General features: G+C 32.4%; 1 long non-coding RNA gene across 1 annotated transcript; it reads right to left on the minus strand.

Annotated features, from left to right (window-relative positions):
- Window positions 1-7482: 7482 nt before the first annotated feature.
- Window positions 7483-8279, minus strand: LOC133833880 (uncharacterized). The gene is made up of 2 exons (XR_009893189.1): window positions 8226-8279; window positions 7483-8102 (listed from the first exon to the last, which is right to left on the minus strand). It is a non-coding gene; the product is annotated as an uncharacterized LOC133833880 (long non-coding RNA).
- Between the last annotated feature and the right edge of the window lie 2073 nt (window positions 8280-10352).

Raw genomic sequence — 10352 nt, forward strand, 5'->3', positions numbered from 1 at the left:
CTATTATAAGCATTGTATGATTGACCTTATTAATGAAATTTTCTATTCTCTTCAAAAAAAAAAAAAAGTTAACATGTCAGTCCCTAGTAATACTTGTTGGGGGATGAGAGTTTGAATCAACAATGGAGGAAATGAATAATCAAACAAAGAAAAGAACAAGAATCACAAAAACAAGACCAAAAAGGATTTACCAAGTTGAAGAACTCTTTCCAAATTCTCTATTTCAACCCTTTATAGAGATTGCTTGAGATTCACTATTAGGGAATGAGAACTGAGATGCGACAAGCCTTTGAATTCTTCAAAAGTAAGCAACTTTATAATGAATTTCATTGAGAAACTAGTTGATCTTGGAGAGCTAGAGGCAAAGGGGGTAGAGACAAAGTAGAAAAGTGTGATCAGTTCTTTTAAACTCTCTTAAACCTTTTAAATAGTGTTAGTGATGAGTGCGTATATTATGCACTCATTTTTTACTCTTTCACTTTGATTTGTTGTATTTACCTCAAGGCTTTATGTGGAATTGATGTGTTTATCTTAAGTGTGTAGGAATGAGCTTAATTGTTTATTTTAGAGTACTTTTGAAGCATAAAGTTAGTAGCATACATGATATGTCACAGGTTAAGAGGTGACACTCAAAGAAAATTGGAAGAAAAGTTGCTGAGACGTTACAGGTGACATGTCACCGAACATATGGTGACATGTCACTACTTGGAGATTTAGAAAGCAAAACTTTGTGTTCCAGGCAACATGTCACTATATATGTAGCGACATGTCACCGATTCTCTGAATTTCAAAGTTCAACTTTGTATTTCAAGCGATATGTCATCATGTGTGTAGCAACATGTTGCGACCATTTTTCATGAATTTTGTTTATTCTGGATGCATTTTCAACTTAAATTTGAATGGGAAATTGTGATTGGACATAAAAAGGATAAGGCAACCATTTAAAGACTAAATAACATGTTAAATACAATCAAAAGGGAGGAGAAACACATTGAAGGAAATGTTTAAAGAAAGTGAAATTCAAGAGTTTTTCATCTTTTCTCTTCTATTTGCATTTATTTTATATATTGAGTTTATGAACCACATCATGAGTAGCTAATTTTTTAATTGTTAGGGTTAGATGGATCTTTTATGTTAATTATACTCTCTTTGATTTAATGTGAATATATTTTTAGTTATATGTTCTCTTGTGTTTCACTTTGGTTTATTGATGCCATACTTATGATTCATATATTGCGATGCTTTATACGACTATAATTAGAGCTAAATTTAGATTATGAGTATTATTACTCGAGAGGAGAATGTTTAAACAATCCGGTGGCAAGTAGAAGAACTTAGGTGATGTGAGGTCGAGAGATAAGCATATATCTAGGTAGTCAAAATAATTTTAGGTTGAGAAATTGAGAGGTGGAATACTTTGAATTATTTATAGGGTAGAACTTAATGAAAGTAAGGTTTAATAGTCATACAAAGATATAGGCTAGTGATCACTTACACATTCTTTATGCGACACTCAAGAAAGAGTGTTGTCCGTGTTTTCTTCGAGTGACAGGTGGCGCAAATTAAGGGTGATTAGGTTTCCACGTAAGCGGATAAAATTCTCCAGAGCTTGTTTAATTCTCCACGGGGTTAAGCCCATCTTTCGCCACAATTCACCATCACCGAAGGAGTACATCCTCCTAGAAGCATCACTCCCCTAGGACCCTGCCATAGTGGTGCTCCAAGTATCACTACAAGAGCATCTCCTCCTTGATCACCTCCTTCGAGTCTATGAGGACCTTCCTTCAAAACAGGAGAATGGCAGCCAGGCGTCAAGCACAATGACCATGGACCACAGACAACTTTATGACACCTATTGTCCCATGGATTGTAGTGTCGACTTTGTACAAGTAGAAAAATGGATATCCCACGATGTCGCATGTAACGCCCTAAACTCCAGGGACCGTTACGGTGTGCATTTTGAACAGTGCTAAACTCGCTAACCGAGTTATTTGGCCATAATTGTGTAACTAAGTATGATTAGTGGTTTATGGTTAAAATTTTTCGTTAAGATGTAACATTTCACTAAAACGTTTACTGTATACATTGGGATCCCAAAAATATAATTTAAAGGTTAATTACAAGAAAATATTTACAACCAGCCGATCTAAGCGGTAAAATAGAGTTTAACCCTAATTCCTCTTTCAACCCTCGGTCGTGACGGTCGAGCAACCGCATGAAATTTCTCATTTAATTATAAGCCCGTTAGACTTAAAATCAAGGCTTGTATTATTTTCTATTGATTTAATTAATTAAATAATTATTTAAATCATTTATCAAATTATTTCTAATTTGAACCTTGATTTAAACTTATTTATTAATTTAGACACCAATTTATCTTAATTAATAAATCTTCCATAATTTTTCTTTTCTTCTCTAAATTACATAACTCTATGAAACTGTCCAAAATTGACCTGGTCAACTTTGATAATTATAATTATGAATTAAATCAATTAATTGAGACCATCTAGATGATTTTATCAAAGGTACAATGGGGACCATGGGCCTATGAAATCAAGCTCCAATAAGTTATCATAAATCTAACAAATTAATTTACTAACTTATTAATTTCTCGTGACTCCACTAAAGACTCGGAATTGCACTCTTGAATTCATAGAACGCTCTATAACTGTAGAGTCCAAGAACTTTACTTAGCTAGTTAGATAGTAGTATTATAGTATTTATAGTATTATCTTTATGGCTGTGGATTTTTGGTTCAGACCGGGATTTATTTGGACACTCATAGTAGTACTTGTAGATTTTCTAAGTTTAACCTATAGTTTAAGAATATTAATGTTAACCTAAGGTTTGATTAATATGGCTGATATTAAGGATAATATTTATTATACTATGCGGTTTAGATAAGGACCAATAGGATTTTAAGCACATGTTATGAATGGGTGATTAAGGATTAAGTATTTTGAGGATTAAATTTAATAAGGGTAAAGTTTGAATGCTCTAAGGTCAGTCAGCAGCTTTGAATACGTTTAAGGGCTTAGTCAAGGCTGTTTACTCCATTCAAACTTAGCAAAAAATGTGTAATTTCGTGTTTAAATAATCAGCGTGTGCCGATATATCGCAGCTATATGGGGCGATATATCGCAGCACGTAGATACGGAAAACACGAAACGATGCACGACTGCCTCGGGCATACTGGCCCAGGCGATATATCGCCCCTCTCAGCTTATTTTGAAAGTTTTTGAATTCTTTTTCCATTCAGCCATTCAACCTCTTGATAAGTCCAGCACCTTTTTGAACGAGTCTTCAGCCTCTGCTGAACGATTATTCAAATTATTTTCACCTAAAAAGCCATTATTTTTATTCAAGTGAAATTAAGATCCTTTCATTCCTAAACTCTATAAATAGGACCTAGTACCCAGCCATTATTCACCTTTTACTCTAAGTTCAGAGGCTGCAAGTTGCTAGGTGAGTGTGAGAGTGTAAACACTTGGGTGGGGAAATCATAAGCTTGATCATCATAAGCTTATCAAACACTTGGGAAGTAAGGTTCTATAGTATTTCGGTTCGAGGTTTAGATTGGTCTACAAGTCTTCAATTTATTTCTACACCTTAGTTCATTGGTATTATTTTATTTTATTTTAAGTTCTCATAGTCTTCTACTCAGCCTCTAACCTTAATCTTTATTTTGGTTAGGAAATCTAAGAACTTGCACATAAGTTTTTGGTAAGTATGTTTCTCAATGGTTTAGTCCTTCCATTCCTTCCATTCCTTTCATTTCCTTTTCTTCATTAAACTCACCCTTTCATAATGGTTTTAGGGGTGTTCCAAAGTTCCAGCGCTGTCCTCTTATCCCGGTATTTTGGTAAGGAAAATAGGATAGAAATTCATATGTTATATGTTTTATATGTTATCTTATGTTTCTTATGTTATGATAAGTGTTATGATATGTATGTTTGTAGGCTTGGGCATATGACCCATATGACTAACAAGACCCCGAATAGATTATGGGCATATGACCTGCTTAGCTAGTAGGACCCCACTAATCTCATGGGCATATGACTTGTTTAGTCTATGGGACCCCAAGTAATAATGGCCATTATAGTATGTATATGAAATAAGTGTAATGTTATGTTTTTATGTTTCTTATGAAATTTATGTATATGAACTATGTGGTAGATTTTCCTTGCTGAGCATTAGGCTCATTCCTTTTTGTTTATATGTCCAGGAAAATAGCTATAGTGGTGGTAAGATTCGTAGATGCTTGGGGAATGTGTATCGGTGGTGAATGGAGTCAAGGAGTTGAAAGTTCGATTTTCGAGGATGTAGTCTTGTTTTATGGTTTTACATGTATTTTTCCGCATTTGTTATGTAACTCCTTTTTACTTTAAATTATGTTTTGTTTTTAAAGACAATGGGATCCCATATCCTACTTAACAATTTATGTAAGTAACTCTTATTTTTACAAGTTTCTAATAAAGTTATGGTATTTTCGCAAAGGTAAGTTTTATTAAGGATTTGTATGTATAGTTTCGTTAATGGTCCAAAAGTCTAGAGTAGGTGGGTTATTACAATAAAAAAATATAGATATGTTATTAATTATCCATTGTTACAACCATAATTGTCACTCCATCATCTATAGACGGTCTACAATAAGATGGGACTAAAATACATTTTACCCCTCATTGTATTTTTTCCTTAAAACACTTAGTTCCTTGTAAATGATATTTTAGTAAACTAATATTAATTACCGAAATGAGATCTCTATCATTTAGCACCTTGAACCAAACTAAAAAGAAACCATCATTTCACTTCTTTATCAGAAGCTATAGATGTTCATATCTATGATTAACACTCCCACTCAATTATACTACCGAGTTCCCAAGATGTAAGTATGGGCTAGTCCGTAGGGTAAGCTGGTAATGAACAAGTCAAAGAAATCAAATAATACAATTAATTAGAATACTAACCACTCAGAATTAAGATTGAATTGACCTATGGTCAACTATATGATATGACTAGAATAGATAATAACGGTATGTTTACTTATCCTATCTACTATCAATATCGGCCCAATCCGATGTAACAAGTACATCAGATCTTATATACTTCCCAAATGTTCTGGAAAGAACATAACATTACAATGTGTAAGTAGATCATATCGTAGATTGGCAAGTCAGTGTAAATCATGTGCACTGACTAATCTTAGGACTAATAATCGTGAAATTTGTACACGAAAGTATACGTGATCGAATCAAGTAATATATTATAAATAGAGTGTCGATCCCACGAGGACTGATTTCCAAATACCACTAATTGTTCTTTAACTTTCTATTTGGTGAATTAAAATTATGATGAAAAGAATAAAATTAAAGTGAATATTCTAACTTATGATCAGAATTTAAATAACTGGAAACAAAACAATGAATCAACTAATCAAAAATCAATAATAAAAAAACCTAGGAATTAATTTCGTCAACTGTTCATCCTATTAATTTTAATAATCTATTCTAAATCTCTTCTTTCTATTCTAATAGCAGGTTAATATAATCGATTCCTATTTTTTTTCAAGATATAAGATCTCAATCTATATGCAGGTTTCACTACTACAAAATTGACATGGGACGATGGTTTTAAACCGTCGTATGGACTCTCGTACGATGGTTTCACTAATACTGTCGTCCCATGCAATGTCATGCCATGTAAAACAAGATACGACGGTTTAAATAAAAGTGTCATTCCCTGTTGTACATGAAACGATGGTTCCTATACAAACGTTGTCTCTTGTAGTACATGAGACAACAGTTCCAACTCAAACGTCCTCCTCTTGCAATACGTGAGATGATAATTTATGTGCAAGCCTCGTCCCCTGCAATACATAAGACGACAGTTTTGTGGAGACCGACGTCCCATGTAGAATATGAGAATTTTTTCATTTTTCTATTTTCAACCACTATATTCATTCATAATTTCTTGTGTAATTACAACATAGTTCAGACAAAATCAACAAGCATACAAATCAATAGAACTCAGTATGTTCCAAATCTAAAAATTACAAGATCAAAATATCCTTGCAATAACTATGTAAGTGTTAACTAAAAACTACAATTAGTATATTTTTTAATTCTGAATTCAAAAGTTACTCTAGCTATGACTCATCCGCTAAAGAACCTTGGCTGCCCATTCATTTCGAGTTTCATTAATTTCTCCAAGTGCATATGTATTTTTCCCACCACAGTACAAAACACAAAATAAAAAACTAAGTTAGAAATTAAATTCAATAGAATTGTAGTTCAATAATTATAAATACACTTACATTACTCGTTAGCCATCGCATGGGTGTCTCATTCAAGCAATAGTCATGTCCATGCAAAGTTAATGTGACTATATACTAGACTCCATTTCAAACTAATGAAATGGAGAAATTGTCAAATTTTGTCAAGAGCATATTCATCAAGCCATACAGATAGATTAGTATATACTTTATCAACTTGTAACAGTCAAGAAACAGAGGTTTCTATTTGTTTCCTACTGATGGCCATCACAAGAAAATGTCACAATCACAAATGATAAAATTAAAGTTCTCCCAAACTTACGTTATTAAATCTCCAAATCTACAACATGACAATAAGCCCAACCTCTATCCACCACCACAATTTTCCAACAACTTGGGATCAGTTCTTGTGGTTACCAAGCTACCATCAGGCATAAAGAAAGATATATATAGCAGTGCCTGAGGCGCTCATCTCTTTTAAGTAAAAGTATACTCGTATTTCAATAATAACAATTTATCTAATGAAACTAAAGTAGATCCAGGCTCTTAAGTCTAACACACACAAGACTTCAGCAAAGCAGTGTAAGGCGATAGTCTACAAGAGTGGTGAGAAATCCCAAAATCCAGAAAACAGAACACTCCCACATTAGTGCAAAAGAGAATAAAGCTTTTTAACATTTATATGCCTTACTTTTTTAAGGTGCGTTAATAATGATACTCCTTTTCTCACCCTTCCTGAGTCAAAAATATGTCTAACATCGGTATGCTGGTCTCTTTTTATGCATCTGTTTTGTTCATTTAATTGTACATTTTAAATGTACATGCAAAAATAAGCCTTGAGAATTTATCTAAAAGGCTGTTGACTCAACATGTAATTTGCAAGAGTATTTGACTTTTACAGACCTCATATATGATGCCAACATCTTCATACTCAAAATCATGTTTATTCTATTTAAATATATTCTACAAAACAGCCTTTTCACTTCATGAAAAATAAAAATAAAAAATAAAAAGGATAGAAAGTAATACTACCATAAAAAAAATAAATAAACAAATGTGCTCCTATATTTACTTCACCATCCAAATTTTCTGGAATAACTGATAATCTCTGAAACAGCACAATATAATTTTCTTTTTTATATAAAAATTAAAAAAGAAAGAAACTTGTATTAACGGAAAAAACATACAAGAATAGTGTGGAAAAGCCATACTTGAAACAAAAACAACGTTACAACAGAAAATCCAAACCCTCACAAAATCAGAAAACAAAACACCCTCAAAACCTTTCTTCAAATAAGAAAAAAAATCCCAATATCCAATTTTATACAATAAACAATCCTCACTTTCTTGATATGTGTGATAAAACGTCAAGAAAACTGCAGAATATTCCCAAGTCAATAGAGGCGTATAAATATCCTAGGTGACTATGAGGTATTCAATTCTCTAAAATCAAAATTGATCTTACTTTTCGTAAGATTGGAAACAAATAAAACATCATCCTATCAAATTATAATACACAATAAACTAAATAAGGAAAATAGAATTAAAACAGAAAATAAGGAACTAGAACTAAAACAGAAACAAAGATATCACAGTTGTGGCTGATATAAATGTAAATGGCTGATCTAATATCAATGGCAAATCTTCCAACGCTAGATATTTTTTTTAAAAAAATAAAAAATCTCAAGTATGGCACAATCTTAATCCTTAGCATTCTTTGAAAAAACAAACACACATATAATGATAAACATTGATTGTGAAAATAAAGACATACAGAGCAATACACATTCAAGTGTTATGTGTGAAGCTGCATGCCCCATAAGCCGCACAACTGTAGTTGACAATTAAATTTCGTTAAGCTCACTAGAGTGCAAATCAAAAGATAAGATGGATTAAACTGTAATCTAAAAGCTAAATCACTACATGTTTTATGACTTTCAACCAGCATACTTACTGTGATAATATTTTCCAGATGATTTGGCATCTATCATGACATTTCCAATCATTTCTCATATATCTGAATAAAATGAAGTGCATCACATTATTATTAGCTTCCTTTAGTGTATCTGTTAGCTGCATATCATAGAAAGTGTCACGCTATTCATGCCAAGGAAAATCAGGCAGAACCAGACTTAGGCTAATCAAGTAAGGATTATATACATGATCCAATGAAGTATTTTTTTTTTTAATTTCTCAAGAAATAAACTTGTTAGAATAATAACTTTAACACCTAATTAGTTTTTTAAGCAGAACAAGGTACATTAAATAATATACTTTATTTCATCAAACATAGCATCACCAAATTTTCTTGCAAGTTATAGTTGATGGCCTACACAACAATTAACCAACTTATCTGCAAACAATTTTCTATGAGAAGTTCCTTCTTTTAACATGTAAATGTTGATGCTTTAAAGTAAATTCATAAGTTCATGACCATAATGAATTAGCAAGTAAATAAGATGATTCTAAGAATATAAATATAACCCAGTGGCAGTGAAAAAAAATTGCTTCAACAAATAAAATTATCATCAGGTACATGGATAAAATTTTCAAGCTAGTGGGGTTCAAGTTCGTATCTGCTAAAAAAATAAAGATTGCTGCTCCAAAATTTCCTACATGGTATATGAAAAGGACCATAAAGAAATTTAAGGGTTCAAGTTGTAAAAAATTTCTTTTAGTTGCAGTCACCTTGCAAGCAGTATCAAACCCAAAACTTGTTGGGACTTCTTTGCATTTCAAGTCACCATCAATGGTTTTTGGACACCCAAAACCTGAGTTTTCAAATTACTTCCCCTAGTTGAACAAAAGAAAAAAAACCAAACTGTGTTAAACAAACCAATGAAACATGCCCATATAACGATCTTGCTTTCTGCCCATAGCTTTACCCTAATTTCTTCTTCTTCTTCCTTTACAATACAAAGACATACAGTGGTACAATACGAGTCAATACCCTTACAAATTCACATTTACAGAGCAGAAGCCCCAAATAATCGAACCCATTATCAGCCCCAGAACAGAACTTAACTATTTCCCACATAGAATAAATTCACCACAAAGAACAACCAAGAACAACCAGATATGCTAATGCCGGAAAAAGCACCAAATCTGAAAGAATGTCATTTGAAAGAGATGCTTACCCGATCAACCCAGACACTGGAAGTTCTTGGTTCCCCAAATCTGCCCAAACGTTACGCCTTTGTCGCGCCTAGAAAATTAATGAGATGCTCGGATGTAGGGACAACAATGTTTGTCTCGTTTGGTGCTTCGTTGACAGGGACGACGATGTAGATGGAGGAGGGAAGAAGATGGAGCGAGTAGGACAGAGCAGCAGCTCAAAAAAGAAGAAGAAGAAATCAGGGGAAAGAGAAACAAGGTCAGAGGGAAAAATAAAATAATATCTTTAGTTTTTTACTTTTATTAAATAAAATCTTATTATAAAATCAATTTCTTTAATTTCCTTTTGGCCCCAAATTTCAAAGTCATTTACTAAATTCATTTTTTTTTTTAAAAACACCAATTATAATTAAATAACATTTTAATCCAATAATCTTGACTAATCAAAATTCTTTCTTTTAATCCCAAATATTATAATTAAATCATAATTTATTTTAAATCTCACAAATTTTAGGATAAACCTTTCATCCAATTGGATATATATTATTATTTATTCCAATAAATGATAATATAAATTAAGAGGGAAATATTTCTTTATAGTCTCAAAACTGGTATAAGGGAAATTGGTGGCAAAAATACCAAATGTTTTGGATTTCTTGCGATTTAGTACCCAATTATTTTTTTAGCGGGAAAAGTACTCAATATCAAGTTCCATCAGTTTCTGTAGGTACCTACTTTAACAGAGCTGTTAATTTATGTAGGTTCAGTAAGGGACCTTGATCACCAAGAGCAAGATCACACCATTGATCTAGCATTTAGAGGCTCAACAATTACTTCTGAAGTGGCACACTACGACATTCGTGCTATGTTTAATTGTCAAATTTTTAATCAATTAAATGAAAAACTATTTTTTTAAGTGTTACCAAACAACACCATCATTAATGAATTTTTAATAAAAGAAATATTC

Source organism: Humulus lupulus, chromosome 5, assembly GCF_963169125.1.
Source record: "Humulus lupulus chromosome 5, drHumLupu1.1, whole genome shotgun sequence".
NCBI lineage: Eukaryota > Viridiplantae > Streptophyta > Magnoliopsida > Rosales > Cannabaceae > Humulus > Humulus lupulus.